Source organism: Macrotis lagotis, chromosome 3 (genome assembly GCF_037893015.1).
Source record: "Macrotis lagotis isolate mMagLag1 chromosome 3, bilby.v1.9.chrom.fasta, whole genome shotgun sequence".
Taxonomy (NCBI): Eukaryota; Metazoa; Chordata; class Mammalia; order Peramelemorphia; family Peramelidae; genus Macrotis; species Macrotis lagotis.
The window spans coordinates 97,793,117-97,818,676 of record NC_133660.1 but is presented as its reverse complement, the minus strand read 5'-3'; the positions used below and the strand labels follow the sequence as shown (position 1 = coordinate 97,818,676).

The 25,560-nt window shown below is 34.1% G+C and overlaps 1 protein-coding gene across 1 annotated transcript in view; it reads left to right on the top strand.

The window, feature by feature from the left end:
* LOC141519170 (carboxypeptidase E-like) overlaps positions 1–25,560 on the top strand; it is an 87,314-nt gene that overhangs the window by 6,231 nt on the left and 55,523 nt on the right. The gene's annotated exons all lie outside the window — the stretch shown is intronic.

Sequence of the window (25,560 nt, the reverse complement as noted above, 5' to 3'; positions counted from 1 at the left end):
TTAAGCACATACTAGAGGTAAGGTTCTTGACATCAGATATTGAGGAAAACGAAGACAAAAGTGAAAGTCCCAGATCACAAGAAATTTCCAGATTGCTGCAGTTATGATGAGATTGAAGCCTTAGAGAGGCTAAATGATTTGCTCATGGTGATAAAGTTAGCATTTAGCAGAAACAGGATAATGTATGTGAAAATGTGTGGGAAGGTAAGGTTGCAAAGTGGTTGATGAATCTAGATTCATTCATTAATTATAATTTTTTGAAATAAAATTTTTTTTAGGTTTTTGCAAGGCAAATGGGGTTAAGTGGCTTGCCCAAGGCCACACAGCTAGATAATTATTAAGTGTCTGAGACCGGATTTGAACCCAGGTACTCCTGATTCCAAGGCCGGTGCTTTATCCACTATGCCACCTAGCCACCCCTGAAATAAAAAATTGACAAATTGCTTACTATCTTAGGGATGGGGGAAGAGAGGAAGAGGGGAGAAAATTTGGAGCCCAACATTTTATTTTTAAAATGCTTTATCTATATGCAATAGGAAAAATAAAATATTATTAGAAATTTTAAATATTAAAAAACTAAATAAAGGTAATTGGGCTTATTCTTATTTAGGAAAACACTTTTCACTGATTGCTTTTTCTGTCTCTTGGAAAAATGTGATGGATTTCAATAGATTTCTGTTTTTCTCCACTTTGTAAATGCTTCCAGGCCTAGGTTTAGCTTTCCATTGTGCAGTGATCAGGGAATAGCAGTGAAAACAGTGTGAAAGTTCACCTCTTCTTTAAGGGAGGATGCCCCTGTGGCTCAGCTCCTTTCTGCAACGAAAACAAATGATATCTTTGTCTTGGCTTAACATGGACTTGATCATCTTATCACTTTCATGAAACATTTAGAATATGTAGGCAAGCTGCCCCTCAGCCCCTCCCCCAACTTCTCCACTTATCATAAAGATAAAGTCAGATTAAGGACAGACTCTTATTATATGTGTGTGAATATGCCAGAATTCTGAGAAAGACTGGGAAGGGCTGAAACTGATCACTTTTCATGGGTTCACATGTTCTATAATTATATATTAAATATATATTCTTCCTTCATTCCTATGTCTATTTATCAATTTTATATACATAGATGTATATACAAGTATATATATATGTCTCTACAAACATACATAGAGATGGATAAAGAGAGAGAGGAAAAGAGAAGGACATAAAGAAAAACAACCAGAAAAAACCGATGAACACAGAGAAAACAGTGAAAAATGAGCAGGTATATACATGATGCTATGTATATAGGCATTAAGTTGTAAACAATGGATAAATCTCCTAAATGTCCCATTCTGTCTATACTGGAAGAACTCCTCTGACAGCCCCTTTTGGTTAGACCAAACCATCTCTCCTCATAGGGTTTAGGTTTGGCCTTTGTGTTTGTGTTACATATGATTTTGTTACTGTCATTTTATAATTTCAAGGGTGTGCTATGTTGAGGAAAAGCATGGATTTGGAACCAGGAGACCTGGTTCAAATTCTAACTCTGTCTCACTTGCTGTTGGCATGACCTTGGGCAAAATGCTTAGTCTCTGACGCTGACTCCTCTTCTGTAAAGTGAAGGAGGGATTATTTAACAGATAATATATAAAGTCTCTTTTAGCTCTAGATCTGTAATCCTATGTGTTAATACCTGTGTGATTAAAAATTTTAAAAATAACCAATAGAGATTAATGTAGAATAATTTTGGGAACTTTGGACACAGTTATCGCCCCTTTAATGCAAAGCATCTAAATTATTTGTATTTTCTCACAGTTTGACTCTTTTTTTCCCCTTTCTTGCTGATTTCAACATATTATCAGATTTGTACATTTGAAAAAATCCCATCAGTGAGGAAGGTTAGCCAAGAGCTAACTGGTGTTTGAAATGACTAATCTAACCTTAGAACATGCTTGACTCTAGTTCTTTCCCCATAATTACTGAAATCACTGTGAGCTCATTGGTTTTTGGTATTTTTTTCCTCTCTCCAGATTCAGGATGTGGTGTTTCCTAAGGGATCCAACTCCCAGCTATCTTTGGTAAATTATGGTTTATGAGCCACATTATGCTCCTTGCTTCTCCAGTCAGCCCCAAATTAGCCATTCTTGATGGACAAAGTGACTCATAAAATACCAGTGCCGTCTGTCAACCAGGATGGACTGTTCAATGATGACAAAGTACCTTGCAAACAAAATTCTGACTTAGGTGCAAAATAACAATTCACACCTGTGTGCTTTCTAGCCCTCCTGAATGAAATTGATTGTTATTCACAGAAACCAGATGGCTCTAACTTCACTGGAGAGGTCTAAAAGCGTCATTGTTTAAAATCATATTTTGGGCTGAGGTTCAGGAAATCTGTTTTTTGACAAATGCTGATCGTTTCTTTCAAAAGCCCATGCTGATTGTTTCTGAAACGTGTCTAAACCTGACCTTTGCTTAAGTGTTCAGACTGCTAAAAAAAAGTCAGATTGTGTTTTAAAGTACAAGTGTGGAAGGGGAATTGAATAACCAACCATCTAGTTTCTTTAATTGATGGAGATAGCCAGTCAAAATCTCAATCCCGAAAGTATATTAAGGGAAAAAACCCAACTCACTCAACTTCCCAGGTTCATTGATGACATAGCTCAAGTTAATCTAAATTGCAAACTCTGTCCTTCCCTGTAAAGGGAAGCCCACTACTCTTTTCCAATGTGTAGTTTTCCCCATGACATCCCTTATTTCCAGAGCAGAGTTTAACATTTAACCCATGATAAGTCTTGGTTATTTAGGATGACAGAATTTCTGCTGCAGTAGTGGACCTTGTCTTCTGAGAATAATCCTACATTATTTTTCTTACTTCCCAGGCAAAAGGAAATTCTCCAAACCCTTTTCTCATTGCACCAGAATAAAGGAGCTCCATTAGGTGGCCCAACTTTTTTTTTCTTTTTTTCTTTCAAAAAGATTCAAAAGAAATTTAGGTCACTTGACAGTTTCTGATTTTTCCCTGGGTGATTTGTTTTTCAATTCAGCCTGGCAAGTATTTATCAAATACCTCCCATTGGTCTAGTATTTTCATTTTATCTGCCAGTCTGTTTTTTTGGTGGGGGAGGGGGTATAGTATTATTTGCACTTGTTGAAATGTTGTCTTCTTTTCTGTCAAAACTCCTCAGTTGAATACTGTATTCCAAGTCCTGTAGACTTAGAACAAATGTTCTGCAAAATGTATGCCTAAAAGTTCCAGACCTAAAGTTCCTGTACTTTTAGAGATCATTGCATACCCACTGCCAAGGCAACCAACATAAAGATGGTTTGTATGGGAGAAAAAATAGAACAAACATCAGAGTCTCAAAATAAGACATTTACATTTCAAGGAGAAGGCTGTGCATTTAAGCACTGGGCTGAGAGAGTATTACTGAAAGTGGGACAGCTGGCAACTTTACTTTGGAATTAGGATCCTCTAAGAGCCCATTCATTCCAGGTTCTATGCTTTGCTTCAAAGTGACTATTTAAAACAGACTTCACGTAGAATAGATTTAAAAACAATTAGTAAAAGAAACTTGTCTTAAAAAATTGTGGGAACTCTATAAATGTGGAGCCAGATTCTTAAAATAATGAGCACCCAGAGAATAAGTTGACACTATGGGAATCTGTGTTAACTATCTTAGACCAACAGTGAGGTCTGAGGAAGAAGAATGTTCTCTTCCTTAAAAGAAGCTATGTAAAAAGATGAATTGATCAATAAATATTACATTTTTATATGTCACCTCATTTATTTCCCCTTGATGTAGTTCTTCTCAATAGTAATTTTAATGATAAAAATGTTAAGCAGGATATCGATGGAAAAGTGAAAACTGACACTTATATGGTGCTTTTAGTTGCTAATCAACTATTTCTATACTCTGTTACACAAAACCACTATAACTTGTGAACTAGATGTAATTATTATCTTCATTTTTATAGATGATAAGATGGAGGTTCACAGTGAATAGGTTAAATGAAAATTTACTAGGATGTCCTTTACAATGATAAACATTTGAAATGTTTTGATGTTTATTAAAATCTGATTTTTTCAATTATCCTCTTATTAATTTCACTAATCTTTAAAAATCATTAAAGTTTTAAACATCATTAAACTTAAGCAAATTGCACACACTGGATTTCAACAATAGTAAAATTCAATTGTACATCCATCTAACAAAATTAGCCCCCAGTTTTTTTCATTTTATTTTTTCCAATTAAATATTAAGAGTTTCTTTAAGATAATACTTAAAATTGTTTGCAACATTCAGTGCTGGAGTTTGAGTTCCATATATTTTCAATTTATCTTTTCTTCCTTCCCCTCTTCCTTTGACAGTGAGTATTAATTGATATTGGTTATACGGGTGCAATCATGTTAATTATATTTCCATATAAATCATCATTATTGATCTTAAAAATTAATTTTGTGCAGTCAAAGAGGCAACTTGATGATATAAAATACTCATCTTGTAGTTAGGTGTTGGAGTTGAGTAGGAAGAATTGGGTTCAAATCCTACTATCTTTATGACCCTGAGCAAGTTACTTAAGCTTTTTGTATCGCAGTTTTCTTACCTGTAAAATGAGAAATTTGGTTAGGCAATGAAAGTGAAGAAAGTATAGGTCACTTAATGGTTCACAATGACATCTAGTGTACTATAATGCTTAGCTTGATCATGTTAGGTAGTATCTATGGTCTTAGGGAGTCTTGTGAGTCAATACTATAAATTGATGTCTATAGCATAACAGAGGCTAATACTGCTTGCTTGTTGAGTCATTTTTCAGTTGTGTCTGACTCTTCATGTTAGTGTTTGAGGTTTTCTTGGCAAAGATAGTGAAGTGGTTGCTATTTCCTTCTCTAGCTCATTTTACAAACGAAGAACTGAGGCAAACAAGTTTAAGTGACTTGCCTAGGGTAACATAGCTAGTGTGTGTCTGTAGCAGGTGAACTTAGGAAGATGAGTCTTCTCAGATTGTTTTTTTTTGTTTCTAAGTGATATTCAAACCCAGGTCTTCTTAACTCCAAGACCAGCACTTTATCCACTATGCCAGCTGTTTCTCGTTCAAGGATATTCTTCCCTTCCTCAACTCCCAGTAAAAGATCATATTCCTTAAATGAGATTTCTTTGAAAAAAATTGGAATTCTATATTGGGAAAATAGCACAGGGTTAAGATAAGACTAAGTTTTGGGAAAAAGGTACTTTATATTCAGAACATGCTGTTAATTTAATCATCAGCCTGTATGTGTACCATAATAGTTTTTGATGAAAACAATATTCCCAGAATAGTGAGCAGTTACTTTAAATTCTATTATTACATTTCAAATTGTCCTATGCCTTTATATTGAGAAATTTCATATGCATGTACACACATTTTTCTCATTTATTCCCAAGGGATTGAAGAATTTTCTATTTTGTTTAATTGAGCACATTACTTCTGACCTCTAAATTACTTTTTTAAATATCTCTTTTTTCTGAGAAACTTTCTTAGGCTATTGTAGGACTTCACATATGTTAGAATTTGAATTGAATATTACTAGTATGACTAAAGATTAAAAAAAGTCTTTTCATTTTCTGAAGGATGTTAGATGTGTACTCATAGTACTCAGTAGGCTGAGAAATCTGTACTTCATTATTTTGTTCTAAACACTGGCCCTTTTCCAGTTTTTCTCCTTTCTTCTTTCCACTTCCAAATCTTTTTCACTTATCTATGAGAGATCACGTGATCCAGGGAAAGCATGTTGGATGACTTACCATTTTTTTTGATCTTTGACAAATTGTTTACTCTCCATGAACCTCTCAGTTTCTTCATATGTAAAATAATGAAGTTAAACTAGGTGATGTCTAATATCCCTTCTAGTTCTAGTTCTAGAATATGATTCTAGAAAGAAAATTAAAGAGGAATATACCCGCCAAAAGAAGCTGGCCTTTGTTTAGAAAGCTTATGAGAGAAATACAAGGTTGAGAATATTAAAGTATATAAAATCAAAGTTTTTCAGCAGCTAGTTGTTTGATTCTTAATGGAGGACTTCTCTCCATTTACTATTAGCAGGGAATTCTCATATTCTTGAAGATTTCTGGAATATATATCCAGTGAATAAAAGGGACTTATGCACATGGCATAAAAGAGCTTAAAGTCAAAGTGGGAGCAGGTAAATCTCTTCTCTTTCAGGACATTAATGCCACAACATCTGAACAGCTTTTGCTGTATTCAGTCATTTTCCCAGGTAAGTTTGACTCTTTATGACCCCATTTGGGATTTTCTTGGCTCAATGTTGGAGTGGTTTGCCATTTTCTTTTCCAGTTTATTTTGAAGATGAGGAGACTGAGGCAGATAGGGTTAAGTGACTTGCCCAGGTCCACATAGCTATTAAGTATCTGAGGTCAGATTTGAACTGAAGACTCTGAACATGAGTCTTCCTTGTTTCAAACCCAATGCTTTATCCACTGCATTACTTAGCTGCCCCCAGTTTTACACTTTGTTAAAATGTCTGCTTGCTGCTAGGCTGACTCAGTCTTATTCTGGATATTTGTGCACTTGGAAAATAAGACTTAAAAATTTTAGCATTTTCACTAAGAATAGAAACAATATAAATAGGAGAAGTAGCTTAAGTAGTTTATTTTTAAAAGGATCAGGAAACCAGAAAGACATTTAAGAAAATATGTATTTCAAGAGCTATGGCAGGAAGGAGTAGCAAGGGACAAGATGTCCTATACCCTTAATATCTATGTTGTCACTGCTAGACCCCCGAAAACCTCTGTAAAAACCAAGAAATGAAAAACAAAATAGGCTTTAAATATTATTCATTAAGATGAGATTTATTTTCTGAAAAATGTTTGTAAATCTCAAAGTTCTAAAGTTAATAATCATAAGATACTGCTTTTGAAATTCTCTAGTTATAAAATCAAATGCATGTTAAATGCCTAACTCATTGCTAGGACCCAAGTCTGCTAATTTGTTTGCTTACATACGCAAAACTTTTAGAATGTTTGTAATCATTTACCTAAAAATATTGAATCTTACAAAAGTATTCCAAAGGGCATTAACAGTTGGAATATGATGTTATTTAAATGATTCTAAAACAGTCAATAAAAAAATCTAACCAAAACCATAGTTTAAAAAAAATTAGTACATGTCTACATTACAGTTCATTTCAGTAAACATTTATTATGTTCCTAATATGTGCCAGGTACAATGCTAAGGGGTAGGGGATACATAAAGAGGCAAAAGATAAGAGTCTGCCCTCATGAAACTTAATATTATTATGATAAATATCTATTCTCATAGTTGACAGGAATGAAGTTCAATATCAATGAATTTTCCATAAATGCCAAAATGTTTAAAGTGCTGATCATTTAAAATTAATATTTTTATGAAATTTCTTTATGAATTTCTAATTTTGGGGAAAATTTTATAACAAATGAAATTTTATTATTATATCCATTAAAGTAGTAAATGTTGAAAATATTTTGACATATATTAAAAATCTACTTTTCCCTATTACCATATGATTATTAATCTCAGAGACCTTGTTGTGAATAGGAGAAGGATATTTACCAGAGGTTTACCACAATCATTAATATCTTGTTCAGGAATTGGAATTCATTACAGATTATGTAATGAATGCTTGTCTTAATATATGATAATCAGGCAGATTATATAAAATCTTAGAACTTTAAAAAGAACTTTTTAGTGAGATCCATTATTATTAAGAATAGGCTACCCTAGTAATCTACATAGGAAAAACAAAATTGATTTTAAAAAATCAATATACATAATATGACATACAGTTGGATGAGCAGGCCATTAATTTAGAACATATATGAAATTATTTATGCTAGAACCTATTTATGTTGTAAATATTCTTATACTTGTATTAATGCATTTTTGATAGTGGTTGAATACATAACTTAATTGGAGGAAGAGATTGGATTAGATTATATTTGGAAAATGATATAGTAAATTTTTAATGATCCCAAGATAATCTTTGTTGCAGACTCATTTCTTTTTCAATACAATAATATTTCCCAGAAATGCTATGGAGGTACAAATCTTTAAAGATTTCCAAGGAACTAAATATTGTTTGAAAAATTTCTTTGAAAAAAACTCCAAAGAACTAAATTTGCACTTGATTTGAAGGGCAATGGAAAGCCACAGGGTAAGTATAAACAGGCTTGCCAACATAATTTTTGATCATGACCTGTATGCTACATAGTGATATAATCACTCCAAATGTATACTTTCTTAATTTAATGTTACCATCCCCTCAAACTATTGTGGTATATTTTGCCTTTCTTTTATAGCTAAACTGCTAGAAATAGCTCTAAACATTTACTTCCCATACAACCTTTCTTTTAACTCACTTCCCAACCTCTTGCAATCTGCCTCACTCAAATGGAACTGAAATCTCCAAAGTTACCAATTAAACAACACTGACCATTGTCTCCTTGATACTGAGATGAGGTTTGTAAAGCACAGTGTCTAGGAAATAATTGCTATTTAATAAATACTTACTCTTTTGCCTCTTTTTTAAAAAAAATAATACCACTATTCTCTAGTTCTCCTTCCTGACTATACCTTCTAAATCTCTTCTGCTGATTCATCATCCATATGCTGCTCCTACGAGTCTTTACCAAAACTCTGTCCTATGCCTTCCTTTCTTCTCTTAGTGACCTCATCATTTCTATGCTGATAATTTCTAGAGATTGTTATATCTGTTCACATATGTATCCACAGAAATAAACACATGTATATCCTGTATATGAGTTTATATGTGACTATTTTCTAAGTCTTCTCATAATTTTGACATAGAACCACCCACCCAATGTGCCAGGAGATACTTCTCTTAATTTCTCTATCATGAGTATATCCAGAGCTCTTGGAGTGTCTATTAGCTATGTCTGTTAACCAGAGAAAATATTTGAAAATTTCAGCAAGCAGTTTCAAAGTAATACTGACTTTATAGAAAAACATGATTCTTAACATCTGAACTAAACAAACTATTATTTTTGTGAATATCTGAGAATGCCCTGAAGCCTTTGGCAGCTGCAGGAGATAGTACTTCACTGATAGTCTGATTATTTAACAATTAAAACATTTGAAATATAAAGAAAATTTATGAGACTGGGTGTCAGCTTCCTCTTCTGTCACTTTTTACCCATAGTGGAGGATAGAGGAGGAAGCACAGGGATAAGGGAACAGAGGGGTGGGAATAAATGAAAATCCATTTTTTCTGATTTTATTTTTATGGTGAAGCACTTTGGTATAATGAAGAACTCTTCCCCACCTCCAGAGATAACAATCCCAGCCCTTATCATTTTTCTTGATCTAGTCACTCCCTAACCAGTTTCTTTTTCTCTGGAAGAGGAAGATAGATTTTTCATCAGCCTTGTTGTCTCTTGAAGTCAAACCCACAAGGGTTCTTTAGATGTTTTTGTTTTCTCTTTCACTTGTGGTTAAGTAAGTATTGTATCCTCTTATCAGTCTAGAATTCCATTAGGAATTTCATCAGTGACCATTTAACTCAATAAATGTCAAATTTGATTGAATCTGAATTTTAATTTTGATTCAAATTAATTTGAATCTGAATTAACTTTAGGAAAACAGTAATTTTTTACCAAGAAATGTGACAGAAAAAATGACCAATTACCAAAAACGTAAATAGCTAACTTTGTTCTTGCAAACATAGCTAGAGAAAACCATGTTGTGGTTTTCCTTAATTCTCCTCTTTCCTGATTGTTTCACATCATGATTTTGTCCAGATTTCATTCCATTCCAAGTTTCCCCTGTGAAATGCATCTCAGATTGTTGGCTATGAGAAGTTCCTCTTACCAGTTTCAGTCAGCCTATAAAAATGTGACAGCTATCTTACTTTCCCTCCTGCAAAGGTCTTAATGACTCCTCAGGTACTTGGAAGTCCTATCTCTGCTTTGATTTTGTGTACAAGAAAATTTGTTCTCTACTCTTATAAAGATACCTCCCTCTTGACACCAAGGTAGCCAGCACTTAATTGACTTCTTTTTGTCAGTTTGGATACCTCTAATCCTGAAGTTAAAATATCCCCTTAGATTATTTTCTCTGTTCTTATAAACTGAAGAAAATTCAGTGGTTCTTTGTTAACAACTCTGAAGTAAGCACCTCCCAGCCAAGCATCACAGTGCAAGAGGAAAAAGCAGTGAATGAGTCAGTGAGTTCAAATCCCATTTCTGATACTTAGTAGTACTTAAATGTTCATGGGTAGGTCATAACCCCCCTGGGCTTTAGTTCCCTCATCTGAAAGATGAAAAAAGTTGGAATAGATGTCATCTAGAGCCTTTTCTAACTAAATTTGTGATATTTGTCACCATGAGCATGTCTCCCCGCCGCCCCAACTTCTCTGTCTCTTTAAAATTTATGGCTTCTATTTCATGACCCAGAGAAAGCTTTAGGTTCTAGCTCACTTTATGGAGCTGCAGTGATAATAAATAGAGCCTGATCAGTAGCCTAGGTAACTAACTCTACCATTTCTTTAACTTACCTTTTATTGACTCATCCTCAGGTGCCTTTCTCCTATGCCAACTCCTTCCCCCTCCCTCCCATTCTAGGGGAGTAGTTTTTCTAAAAATCTAATTATGTTCAGCCACATTGTCAAAAGAACACCTTAACCTTATAGCAATAGCCAGAACAGGTTCCATAAACAATAAGGAAACATTTATTTCTCCACTCAATGAGAAAAAAAAAAACATCATCACACAACAGAAACTATTTGGCAGAAAAACCCAACTACATAGTAGTTTCCCATCAATTACACTTTTCTTCTCTTGCAACACAGTCTATCGTTTCTACTATTGTTATGAAATAACAGTGACACATGCAGCTGCAAGTTTTAGTTCACAAAGGTTCTCAATCTTCAAGACTGTCTCCTGAGAACAGGAGCTTAAGCTGAAAGATTCCAAGGGATCTAAAGCCTTCTCTGAACTACAAATGTTAAATGAAATTGTGAATGGAAATATGATAAACTTGTGGAGGACTCCAGAAATTCTACAAGATGGCAGTGGGCTTAGAAAAGCATTGGAGTATGACATAAAGTGTGTGGGTCTGATGTCAAATGGTCTGTTTTTAAAATCCAGCTTTGCTCCTTAACATCTCTATGACCTTGGGTCATAATAATATAAAACATAATAATAAGCATTTTATTGCACTTTAGGTTTGAAAAGTACTTTACAAATATCGTCTCATTTTCTTATCACAGCATCTCTGGAAGATAGGAGTTATTTCCATTTTACAGCTGAGGAAACTGAGGAAACAGGTTAATGACTTGCCTGGGACCACCTAGTTAGTGTCTAAAGCCAGACTTGCACCCTGTGATGTCAGAGATCAGAAGATTCTCCATGAAAATATTTTATTGCCACCTTTTAAAATTATACATTATCCCTGTTAGATAATTTAATAGAAAAATTTTCTGTCCAGAGAAGCTTTAGAATTTGCTATAAGGAAAGATCAAATCCATATAAAATTAACCAATGAGTCGTCCAAATATCTCACACTCATCATTTCATCATACAAAGTATCCTCATCTGAAAAATGAAGAAATTTGGGCTAGTTGAGTTCTAATGAACCCTCCATCTCAAACACAGCCATATAAAATTCTCTGTAATAGAGATGCCAGATTTTTCCTACAGTAATGTGAATCATTGGTAATATTAAAAAACCTGGTATATGTCAAAATATGTCTTTATTGACCTTTACATATTGCCAACTGACAAGCTGTATGAAAAGATTGTAAAAGACATCAACACAGAGGTGTATTATGAAAACAAAGATGGAGGATCGATTATTTAACAAGAGAGAGACAGCTTAAATCATAGTTGTGCTCTTATGATTGTAAACAGGCCTAGAGGATGGCCCTTAGCATTTTGGGTAAAACCCCTATGAATAATTTGTGGGAAGATATGGATGAAAGTCATACCAAATGAGGTGTGAATGAGTTATCATCTGCACTATTAAAGAGTTCCTACAAAAATTCAGTTACAGATATATTGATATATTAAGGTATAAGATATCATATTGGGGTAGCCAGGTGGTGTTGCGATCAAGTACCAGGCAAATTCATTTCCTGAGTACAAATTCTCTGACACTTATTAGCTATGTGACTTTACTGTAAGTGACCAAGGCAAGTCACTTAACTATCTTTGCCTCAGTTTTCTCATCAGTGAAATGGGCTAAAGAAGGACAATGGCAAACAACTCTACCATCTTTACAGAAAATGGTATGTCATAACTCAAATGAGTCATGAAATGTTGGATATACCTGAAAAATGATTCAACAACATTAAAATAGAAAGATCTTGAACAGGTAATCCTGTCAATGGTCATATAAACTAAAATATAAAAATATGAACTAATCATTAAAATGATGGTAGCTACATTCCTATCTAAAGACAGAATTTACTATAGAATTTACTATATTTACTATAGAATTTCTCAAGATCCTCTTCTAAGATGTGCTCCCCAAATTTTAGCAATTCCCTCCTAGCAAACAGCCACCATCCAGGGAAAATGATTGCCCTTCCACTGACTAAACTTCTTGAGAGCAGGAAGTGTAACTTTTTTTGTCCTTGTATCTGTATTGCATAGCACAGAGCTGGAACACTTAATAAATACTTTCTTGTAGATAAGATTTTTTCATTGCCTATACAAATTTAGCTTTTCCTACCTTCATATCCTTATACAAATCATTCCACCTTGGGGCTCAGTTTCTTCATTTGTAAAAAAAGTTTAGACAAGTTAGCTCAAATATCTCTTCCTGCTCTACAGTTATGAGCCTAAAAAACCCAGCATTTTATTTCCAAAGAAGTAGCATGGGAAAGTAGCCTATTTCAAGTTAAAAGTTCTCTGAGACAGTAAGGACCCACCAGCAAAATTTCTTTTCACAATCAGCTATAGAAGGACCTCTGGTATCTTCATTCTATGTAAATTCCAACTTTACCATCCCTGATTTTGGAAGTGTGTGTGTGTTAAAAATCCACTTAAAAAAATATAGAGACTCAGGGTGGCTAGGTGACACAGTGGATAGAACACTGGCCTTGGAGTCAGGAATACCTGAGTCCAAATTCAGCCTCAGACACTTAATAATTACCTAGCTGTGTGGCCTTGGGCAAGCCATTTAACCTCATTTGCCTTGCACAAACCTAAAAAAATATATAGAGACTCCTCTGAGCAAAAAAAGAAAGTTTATTTTGGCTTTTCTTGAGAAAAGGCACATTCCAAGTCTCAGAATGAGAGTGAAGATAAAGGAACTGCCCTGAATTGATAGTCAAGCAAGATTATATGGCCTAATGTGATCCTCTCCTCCTTACTATCATCCCTCTGTGTTGACTCATTGGTTAGTCTTCAGAGTTATATTCTTCTTCTTTTTTTTTTTTGCAAGGCAATGGAGTTAAGTGGCTTGCCCAAGGCCACACAGCTAGGTAATTATTAAGTGTCTGAGGCTGGATTTGAACTCAGGTACTCCTGACTCCAGGGCTGGTGCTCTATTTACTGCACCACCTAGCCACCCCAGAGTTACATTCTACTTGTGAAAATCTACCCCAGCAACAAAGAAAAGAATGAAAGGTTTTGATAAAATATTTTGATAAAATATTACCTCACCATACAGATTATAACTATCTTATTGAAGTAATGTAACTTGTCTTGGAACACAAGGTCTAGGAACAGTCTACTTATCATCAAACAAAAGGAGTCTTATGAACTTCATTGGAATGCAAGATTTTTCTCATGGGATAGTTTTTATCATCAAATAGGTGACTAACTGAAAAAATGCAAGGTCTCTCTGGAAATAGTCCACTTTTTTCTCCCCTAACAGAATTGGGAGGGTGCCTGGTTTGGAATGCAAGGTCTCTCTCCCTCTTTCTTCTAAGAATAGTCTAAGAGTAATAGTCTGTCTTTGTTTTAATGATTTTTAACCCTGAGAGCACTTCCCTAGGAATATTAACTCTTAAGAGGGAATATCCCACTCAGAGATCACACAAAACAATGGAGAAATCATTTTTTCCCTCCTCATGATACATTTTTACATGAAGGACTAATGAAGAAACAGGTGTCACATTAGAAGTGACTTCAAAAATTTCTACCCTATTAAAATGTCATTAGAGAGGTGAATAAATAATCCTTTCAGCATTGGAAATTTATTTTATGGCGTTTGGGATCTAGGAAAACAGCATGATTATCATATAAGTTCCTTGAGGGCAGGGACTGCTTCATTTTTGTAGCTTTCTCCCCAAAACCTTACAGGTAACAGGGCAGATAGGAGCTGTTTAATAGATGTTGGTTTAATAAAATTGACTCAAGAGTCACCATTTTGTCTTTGTGAAAAAATATTTTTAGCTGCCTCAAGAAAATTTTCATGTCCATAGATAAATATAACTCATATTATCAATTTTTTTTGTACCTTGGTCTACTTTGTTTTATCTAGAAAATACCTCTGTTATTTTACTAATAGGTTCTACAGGCTTGCTAGAACATTAATGGAAGTACATTTGATTGCTGAAAGTACTCAAATAAAAAAAATAAAGTCAATGTTGGTTTGTGTCTCTACATATTTATGTTGAACATGTTGCAAAGTGTGTGCATGCACATGTGTGTGTGTGTGTGTGTATGTTTGTGTGTTGTATTAGAACCATTGCTGATGACCAATGCTTTGTCACCCAATTAAAATCTAAGAAATATTCTTCAAGAAAATTTCTACTTTCTTTTAAACTGACTACTAAGTACAACATCCAAGAAATAATTTGGGACAATTGAGTACAAAGGATATCATCTCTAGACTAAATCACTTTCTCCATCCTATAGTGTTAACAAAAGAAATTCTCAGAAACAAAATGGAATTTCACAAAACTTAAAAGAAGCAGAATAAAACGCAGTTACAAAGATTCATAATATTCTCTCTAGTCCAGAATGCCTTTGCTGCCTTTTTGAATTTTTCATATATTATCCTCCTTTACAATCCAAGGGTTCTGGGGTTACTTAATTCCAGAGTTTTTCTAATCTGCAGATGTCTTTGTTTTCTTATTTTCTATTGTGCTTCAGTTAAAAACCATGCGATCTCTTCCCTTCCTTGACCTGATCTGGAATCTGGAGTCAGGAATGCCTGAGTTCATACCTTGTTTTAGATCTTTACTAGCTCTGTGATTATGGGCAAGTCAATTAAATTCTCAGTGTCTCAATTTCCTTACCTGTGAAATGAGGAGAATAATGGATAACCACCTAGGGTTGTTAAAATAATAAAATGAGATAGTATGTAATTCTTTTAAAATACTACATCAGTAAAGGCTATTATTATTATTATTATTATTATTATTATTATTATTATAAAATGACCTGAATTTGCATATGTAACATTTCACTCATGTGGCCACAGCCATTATTTTAACCTACCTAGCCATAAAATTATCATAAACGTTAAGAACTTTTTCATTCAATAGTCATACCCAGTTGGCTGGAAAATAGTAGCCTTTATCTTCATGGCAGTCTCTTTAAAGACCACAAAACACATTAAAATATTGCATAATGATGAGTAATTAGTAATACTGAGTACTGTTTTGCCATACGACAGCAACAATTAGTAAGTGAGCTTCATTGCTTTGTTTTGGAAGCTATTATTGGTTATATCATCTGAGAAATGATTATTTCTCATTTAATATCTAATTATTGAATTAGGATCAAAGTTTTCCTCTTTTTCAATTTCCTCATTCAAAAATCAATCTCTCCATAGGTTTTTAAGGTGGACTTTGAAGTGCAGGGCTAATACTGAGAGGAAGAACACAGATCTGCTCAGAAATTAAAGTTAGGTGAATTAATGGATTCTGGACCAGGTCTGAGAAATAGGACTGAGAAAATGTGGATTCTCCCTTTTGTCAGACTGGTGATATGGATATTGATAAATCTTTTTGACCTTGACTGTGTGCTCTGCTACCCCAAAACCCTCATTGGAATAAATCCACCTTTTATTATAATATTCATTCTGTTAATAATTGTTAACCAATCAGAGTTGATTGCCACCTTCAGGAACACCTTCTTTTTCAAAGGCAGAAAAACTGTGAGCCCACTGCCACAAGTAATCATTGGTTTGATAGAAAAGATCAAATGACTATTCCTTTAATATAATATAATAGCATTATTAATAAACGGATTAGTTACCCAGAAGTTATTTTGAACTTTTTAAATGTCACACATTGGGAAGATTGGGCTTAACATTTTCCCTCAAACTGGCTAAAACCCTAAATATCTGAGTTTCAGGTTCCTCATTGCTAAACATGTGGACACTAACAAACAGCACCTATCTCTTTACAGTCTGCCTGAAGCTCACATTAGAAATTTATGTGAAGAATCTTAAAAGGACCTTAAAACCTTATACATTAAAGTACTTAACAGATGTCAGTTACTATTTTTAACTATGATTCTCAATTCCCACTCTTTAAATGATTGTTATTCTGCTTTTGTCAAGACTATATATGTCAGAAAATGCATCTTCATAACTATGCAAACTACAACTTAAAGAAATGTCAAATAGAAGACATGTGAGATTGTTTAAAAAAAACAGCTAAACCAAAAAACTGTAGCAAAGCACTTCATTATTTCCTCCTCACTCAGCAAGACAGCCCAAAGCACCCTTTTACAAATTTCACCTTTTCCCCCATTTATGTAATTGAAGAATTATAATAGATGAACATGTCATTTCTGAATACATTTACTATAAGAATTAAAATGCATGATCTTGTGATAGAAAAAAGTTTTCTTGGGTGACACCTGAGCATATGGGCAGAGAAATGCTGACAGTGTATAAAGTGAACTATGTGAAAATAATTCAGGAAATAGTTGAAAATAGTATGGCAAAAAATATTGTATTATTTTAGAAATAGTTCCGATTGTATAAATGTTTCACTTGGTTTTGTTTGGGCAAAATTAAAAAAATTTAATATAATCAAGATTATTCTATAACTTTTAATGCTCCTTAATTTTTGTTTGGTCATGAATTTTTCTCTTATCCATGGATTTGCCAGGTAACATTTTACAGGTTATTCTAATTTGCCTACTTGTCAATCTTTATTATTACTGGAGTCAAAATAATTTACTAGTAACCAATCCTCCAGTGTGGAGGTCCTCCAATCTTAGATATCCTGAATGGTGGACACCCGATAGACTGTACATTCAGGGCCTGAACTTGAAGTCTTTATGGTCTTATGGGACCTTAAATTCCACTGCCTTTGCAAATGAAACCCCAGAGTAACTTTAATGCTCCCATTGTCTCCATGTCTAGTTACTAGAGGAAGATAATAATGGAAACGGAAATAAATATTTCCCCTTTATTCAGGGCACAACTGGGAAAATGGTCTCTTTACTAAAGTGGTATAAACTTTGTTTTCTTTTTTATCTTTTCTTGAAATCAGAGGACATAGAACTATGACAAATGTGTCTGCCTTCAGATGGAAGTAGATGAAACTCACTGGAGACAACTAATCTTATTTTAAAATTAATGGGAAAGTCTATATCCTCATTCTGTTTAGATGCTCTTGAAAACTGAATGAGATATTTCATATTGGGGACAATTATTTTGGAAACAAAATTGAGAAATCAATGATATACATTTATTAAGTGTCTGCTATAGGTCAACTATAGTGTTTGGTGCTAAAGGATAAAAAAGAAACAGCATCAAAGGAACTTTGGTTTATTGGTGAGGTAGGTAGTAGGTGATGGTTGTGGGGAACAATGATACATAAAATGTATATAGATATATACATATAATGTAAAACATATGAAAATTAAATAAAAATAATTTCAGAAGGAAACAGTATCAGCTTGGGGAGGGGAGGGAATCAGGGTATAGAAGGTAGCATTTGAACTATTCTTGGAAAGCAGCTAGGAATTTTAAGAGATTGGTATCTCTGATTGGTAAAGACACCCAGTAGTCTATTATAATAGTCATGATGAAGGGTTGAACTAGGGCAAATATATTTAGCCCTAGACTAATAATAATGGGATTGCTGTTTTGTTTATGATCATCTTATTTCTTCTTCTTATACTCTCTTAATATCATAAGCAACATTATTGTGACCCTAGTAAAAGAGAGAAGACTTGGGGAACTGTGCAGACTTTTGCAGTTTTTTCTCCTTGACTGTACACATACATATCTATATACATATCTATCTATCATCTATCTATCTATCTATCTATCTATCTATCTATCTATCTATCTGTCTGTCTGTCTGTCTGTCTGTCTGTCTGTCTATCCATGTATCTATCCATATTATACTCATTATAGAAATTTTTATTATCATTAAAAAAATTAAACAACAGTTATATAGTTTAGCAGATATATTTTTGTTAATGACCAGACCTGGAATCAGGAGGACCTGAGTTCAAATATGACCTCAGACCCTGGGCAAATTACTTAACCCTGATTGCCTCAAAAAAAAACAAGAAAAGAAATTGAGAAAATTAAAAAAAAAATAACTGGTTGTGAGCTAATTGAGATTTGAATTGAGTAAAAACTATCCATCTTGGTTTATTTCATTGAGTGCATCTGATTGGAACAGCTCTATGGGCAGCCTCTCTATGTTTTAAGCTAGGTGGTTCATTTGACTCCAACATTCAATATTTCTGTGAAGTAGATGTTGTCATGGCAACAGAGCAGCTAAGCAGGTTGGGAGCGATTTCATTGGCTGCCTAGCTGTAGAGCTGTGTGTTTGACTTGCATTAATATGTTGTCTCCTGCTGCTTTTTATTGCAGAGACCATCTGGCATTAACTGTATTTAAAGGTGCAGCTCTGTTACACAAAGGATATTGGATGATGCCAGTTGATATATTAAAAAATAAGAATCTTAGGCAATCAGTGGCTAAGAAATTCTTTCCCCAAACCCTTGCTTGTAGCAAAGTGTTCACTCAGGATTTTAAGCTTTGACACAAAGAATGCCAGGGATTTACTCTTCAGCTCATGGGCATTATAAAAATGAATTGGTCATGTATATACTCCTGTATGCTTATTTTAACCTTAACGTGACTAATAATCTCCTCCTTTGTACAGTATGGTCTCTTGCGATGGGTCCCCAAACTATAAAGAAATTCTATGTTCTTTTAAGCATATTAATTTCAAAAATTTGAACACACAGTGGAAAGTGACAAGTTTTTAAAAAAGCTTTTAAAATATTTCATTTTTTCCAATTGTTGAAAAGCAAATTTTAACATTCCTTTTTAAAAGATTGAGTTCCAAATTCTCTCCTTCCCTCATTTCTCCCTGAGATGACTAGCAATTTGATATAGATTATTCATGTCATGTGGCTAGTTTTTATTTGTACTTCATAGAGATAAAATGAAAATAGTAAGGGATGGGAAAAGTGTTGTTCCTGGGACTGATACTATATTGGGGGTGCTTATAATCAGGAAAATGATACCATACTTAAGCTATAAGTCTATGTGATGCTTGATAGGTTGGTTAACCTTTAGCTGTGTGATACTGGGTGAATTATTAAATTTTCTGAGCCACAGTTTCCACCCTTGAAAATGTCTAACATAATGACATTGCATACCTCAAAGGGTTGTAAAGAAAGTATCTTATAAACCTTTAAGTGTTCTAAAAATGTACTATTATTCAATGGTTTGGGAGTCTCTACATATTCTTAAATAAGGAAGTATCTTCAATGCAATGAAAGGATGAGCAAAATGTTTAGCTCAGTGAGTTTGAGAGGTCCTAGTAGAATCTGAGACAATGAAATCCTTAGTGGTATATAGAATTGTTGTTTGTCCTTGTTGTTCAAGGAGGATCAGTGATATCAAAGATAATGTCTTGACTTGAGCATGAATTGGATTTAAGTAAGGCAGAGCAGGGCAAAGTCATTAGCTTCACTCTCTTGGTATTGGGAATTAAGAGGAGGAGACAGGAAAGACATTTTGAAGGAAGAATATACAGGATTCAAGAATTTGTCTTTATTATTGTCAAAGTAAGAGTTTCATAAATATACTTGCAAAGGCTTATTTCTTAGCTCTATGAGCCATTATTTTTGAGCCAATCCATATGTGATTGGGGCACTAAAATGCTAATATGAATTGTTTCTTCATCAGTCATTCACTGCCAATGTACAAATTATTTCCTGATGAAATATCAGACATCAGAGATAGATTTTTTTTCCCTTTTTTTTTTTAGGTTTTTGCAGGGCAAATGGGATTAAGTGACTTGCTCAAGGCCACACAGCTAGGTAATTATTAAGTGTCTGAGGCCAGATTTGAACTCAGGTACTCCTGACTCTAGGACTGGTATTATATCCACTGCACTACCTAGATTTATTTTCTAAACCCAGTTGAGTAACTTTTTGTGAATTATTTTCTCCTGAGAATGAACAAAACTTCTAAAGGTCCTTAATTACTTTCCTAGAAATATTTTATACACATGTTGAATCTGCCTCATAGAAACTGCATTAATGAAAAACTGAAGATTAGACCTTGTTAAAGAATTAGTAATACTCTGATGAAAAACCAGTTTGAGAACTGAAGTAATCAGACAGATTTAAGAATAGAAAGAAAATGACTTCTTTTTGAGAACAGAGTTCATAGCTTAGAAAATGTTATTTAGAAATCTATGCTGCTCCTTTGGGATAATATCTGCTCTTTTGAAAACCCTCAGTACAGTATAAAATCCCATTTTCTCCTCTTTGTTGAACTTTAAATAGCCAAGGATAATTAAACATTCAGGACTGAGCTAAAGTTTGAATATGCCAGATTAAATTTGAGACAGACCTTTGATTAGTATGCCTGTTTTCTGTTTTGTCTGTATCCCTGTTGCCTAGAACAATCCCTTAGCACATAGTAGGTGTCTACTAAATGATTTTTTGATTGATCTAGCCTATTGATCTAAAAATAGATGATCATGAAGAAAAAAAATGTATTACTAGATGATGAATGCCTCTGCAGAAGTGACTGTTTTTCATTGTTAACAAGTTTGTGCTTAAGGCTTTCCAAGGTCTCCCCTTTCTGTATGAAATGTGTGATTTTCATGTTCAATATAAAATTAGAACTGTGAACAGAAGAACCTGAGAATTCTGATGAATCATTCACACGTGGAAAGAAAAGGCAACAGCTGAAAGGGGAGTTAATCTGTAATATTGGTTTATGTACCACAAAGGAAAGCCCCAATAAGCAAGTGAAATAGGGGAAAAACCAATTTACAATAAAAAAATAAAATGTACTTTCTTTTGCACTGGCCAATAGAGTGCTTACATTTATGACAATGATGAGTTGGCAAGAGATTTGGAATGCATTAAAGTTTTGAATGGATTTTAGATAGTATGTCTTTGTAGATAGAGCATTTATAAAGTGTTTTACTGTGTGCTAAGAATTGCAGTGATTGCCTTTTAGTCAATATTTTCTATTAGGTCAATAGGGAACCCCCATAGTGATGTGAGAAATTATGTGGTAAAGTAGGGATTTGTGTCAGAAAGATCTGAGGTCTAAATTCTTCTGATACTGATAGCCTGAGCAAATTATTTAACCTCCCTGGGTCTCAGTTTCCCTCTCTGTAAAATTAGGAGATGGTTTCTAAAGTCCTTACTATGCTCCTATGATTCTGCTCCAATCCTGTAAATCTCAGATAATTTCCTAAGAATTAACTAACTGAATTCCATGTCTTTTTCTGATTGGCTAAAAACACATCCACTCAGAGTCATAAACATAGTCATAATGCTTTGAGTAAGGTTAGTTCAGCTCATCCTCATTGTTTGATTCTAATCAAGAAAACTTAATTGTTATAAAACAACCTGATCACTTTCTGAGTTTTTAAGCAATTTTCATCTCTAACCTAAATATTTGTTTTAATTTTTTAACTTATAAAGTTAATGTAGATTTTATTATTTAAATTAGAAGTTTTCAAGGATTTTCCTACCCCAAACTTATGATGACACTCTGCATATATGAAAGATTATCTCATTTGCTCTGAATAACAACTTTGAGGTAGATTATTATTACTGTTTTAAAAGTAAAGGAAACAGGATCAAGGAGATTAAATGATGGTCTCTTCTGCCCTTCTTCCCCCCTCCCTGCCTTGCCCCCAGTGTATATGGAGCATAGGTCAAAAATCTTAAGATTACAAGTCCAGCAGTGGAAAAAATGTGGGATGTTGAATAAAAAAGATTTGGGGTTGGAATACTGACTTCTGTTTTCTAGTTCAATTGAAGTGGATAAGCAATTTCTTTTGGGACCCAAGAGTCTTTGCCTTATTTAAAAACCTAATTATTATTTATTTAATATCAGCAATTTTTAAAATATCAGTGGCTGTGCTACCCTCTCCACCTTAAGTGAGTTTTGTAACAAAGAAAACCAGATAATTTTCCTATTAATTTTAATTCTTTTCATCTATTTTTATAAAAACTAGTGGCCTAGCTATATATATATATATATATATGAAATCTATCTGTCTATCTATCATCTATCTATCTATCATCTATCTATCTATCTATCTATCTATCTATCTATCTATCTATCTATCTATCTATCTATCTATTAATTCGCTCTAGTGGGAAAAACACTAGGCACCAGGTCTGGAGCCAGGAAGACTTCTGTTCAAATCTGGTCTCAGATATTTCTCATCTTTGTGACCTTGGTCACAGTGACCATGTCTATTTGTTTCAGCTTTCTTGACTGTAAAATGGAAATGATTTAGCACAGACCTTTTAGGATTTCTATGAGGAACAAATGAGATAATATTTGTAAAGTGCTTAGTGTAACATTTTACTATGTAACTGATACATAAATGTTTAATAAGTTCCTTCCTTCCTTCCTTCCTTCCTTCCTTCCTTCCTTCCTTCCTTCCTTCCTTCCTTCCTTCCTTCCTTCCTTCCTAATACTCATATACTCATAACAGTTCTTTTTATAATGACAAATAAATCAAATCTGAGATGATGGGGAATAGCTGAATAAGTTATTGTATACGAATATGAAAGTATATTATTGTGGTATAAGAAATGATGAAGGGTATAGTTTCAGAAAAATCTGGGAAGGCTTATATTAACTGATCCAAAGTGAAGTGAGTAGAGGTTCCCACTCTTATATTTGTACCAGCATGATTCAGGTAGGAGACGCAGTAGGAAGCTATTCTGTAAGTAACTGCTATAGAGTATAGCTTCCAAGGAAGCTCAGTTTAATTCCCAAGGAGTAGCATGAATCCTGAGAGCTTCAGTAACAACAGCTCAAATTATTACTCCTGTATATCTAACTGTGGGTTGGAAGTCAAGATATGGCAGGGCTGAGCAGACCCAGGAGAGTAGTCTAATAATGATGATATGTATGTAGCCAAACTCATGTGAGATGAAATGATTTGGGTCAATAAACTGTAAGACAGTCTCTGCAGGTATTCCAACTGCCTACTGTTATAGATTTTTTTTCCAGGAGGTTGATGTTTCCATTTAAAATTTGTATATAGTACAATACTTTACAGTAACTGAGTCATTTTTCAGTCTTATCCAACTCTTTGTTAATCCATTTGGGATTTTTTCTTGGCAAAGATACTAGAGTAGTTTGCTATTTCCTTCTCCAGTTCATTTTGCAGATGAGGAAACAAACAGGGTGAAGTGATTTGTGTAGGGTTATACAGCTGGTAAGTATCTAAGGCTGGATTTGAACTCAGGTCCTCTTGACTCCAGGGCCAGGATCTTGTGGTTTCCTTTATATATGGTAATTGTTTAATAAATGTCAAATTTGAAGCCTTTACCTGAGAATCTAGAAAGAACAGAACTGTGGGCTCTGTATGAGCTAGAAAGGAGGAATCTTGAAAATCTTCAAGTTGAGGAAGTTGGGTGGCACAGTGGATAGAGCACCAGCCCTGGAGTCAGGAGTACCTGAGTTCAAATCTGGCCTCAGACACTTAATTACCTAGCTGTGTGGCCATGGGCAAGTCACTTAACCCCATTTGCCTTGCAAAAACTAAAAAAAAAGTCATCAAGTTAATAGTATTTCTCCCTCAGTTCTCTCTCCCCTCTCCCAACCTCTACAAAGAAGGAAACCAAGACCCAGGTCTATTGGGGGAAATGCTGCAAATCACACAACTTGTTAATTAGTGGAGTCAGCTAGAACTCAGGTCTTCTGATTTCCAAATTTATGCCCAGCACTCCACAGTATATAGTTTCTTCATGTGAATTATTGTTATTATGGCTATGTCTAATTCATGTAGACACTTGAAAATTAGCTTCTATATTTATTTTAGTTGCAGATGGCAATTTTTGGAGACAGATAAGACCTAGAAGAGCAAAAGGGTCCTTTGAAGGTGGTGCAACCCCCTTTCTTACTTACATCCTGAGAAATTAAATGACTAGGGTGTTAGATCAGAGTCAGTGTTCAAATTATATTTCTCCCATTCCTAATACATGCTTTCCATCACATCATGCTATTTTGTTTACTATAAACTCAATATGTGAGTCTTATAATATGGAAGTCAAGATATCTGCTGGGGTCATAGGAACAGAAAGCCAATCTCTTCTTGCTCTGAAATTTCTTTTCACAAATACACCCAGAATAGATAATGTTTCCTAATTCATTGAATAAACTTTTATCAAGTTTCCATGGGGCAGTTAGGTGGTTCATCTTCCTGAGTTCAAATCCAGGCTTAGATACTTACTAACTTGAACCAGTTACAAAAAAGTCTGACAAAACATACAATGTTGCACACTAGTGGACTTCTCACATTGTCAAAGGAATGAGGTGAAGTATATTGAATCTCCTCTTTGGGGCTGTTCACATTTTTGTAATTTTGCAGCATTCATTTCCAATTGTTCTGTGGCAATTCTTTCCGTTAACATTTTTTAATCATTGTGTATATTATTTTCTTAGTTGTGTTTACTTCACCTTGCATCAAATCATTGTCTTTCCATGCTTCTTCATATTCATTACAGTAATCATTTCTTTCAGTACAGTAGTATTCCATTTTATTCATATAATAGTTTGTTTAGCTATTTCTCCTGTTGATGGGGATCTATTTTGTTTCTGCCTTTTTGCTACGACAAATTTGGTGCAAATGGTACCTGTCTTTGGTGAATATGGCCTCCTTGGATCTTAGAGGTTTTAAAAATTGCCTTTACCAATAATGACAAACTATGACTTAAAAATAGCAGAAGCACATAGTTATATTTGGATTAGATGGGCATCCATCAGCTGAATATACCCAGAAGGATAATAACATAATTATGACATCCTAATTAAAAAAACTCTTAAGATCTAAGAGATACATTGATATTTTTTATCAATACAGTTTGATTACTAAATGATCTTGATTCTTAGTTGAGCCCTCAGCAAAAATCACAACAGAGACCAATAATACCAATTTGGACTATGAGAGCCTCAGATGGAAATGGAAACGAATTTTCCTGAAATGCTAGAATCTTATCTTCTCTAAATTTGCCAAATTGGTCTCCAGAGTGTCAGATCTAACAGGCAGTGAATGATAACTTGAAACTCTAGAAGAAGCAAAGAAAGGCATTGGAGTCTTCCCCAATATACATTAATGCATGTTGAGGTGGCTCTCTTAATTTA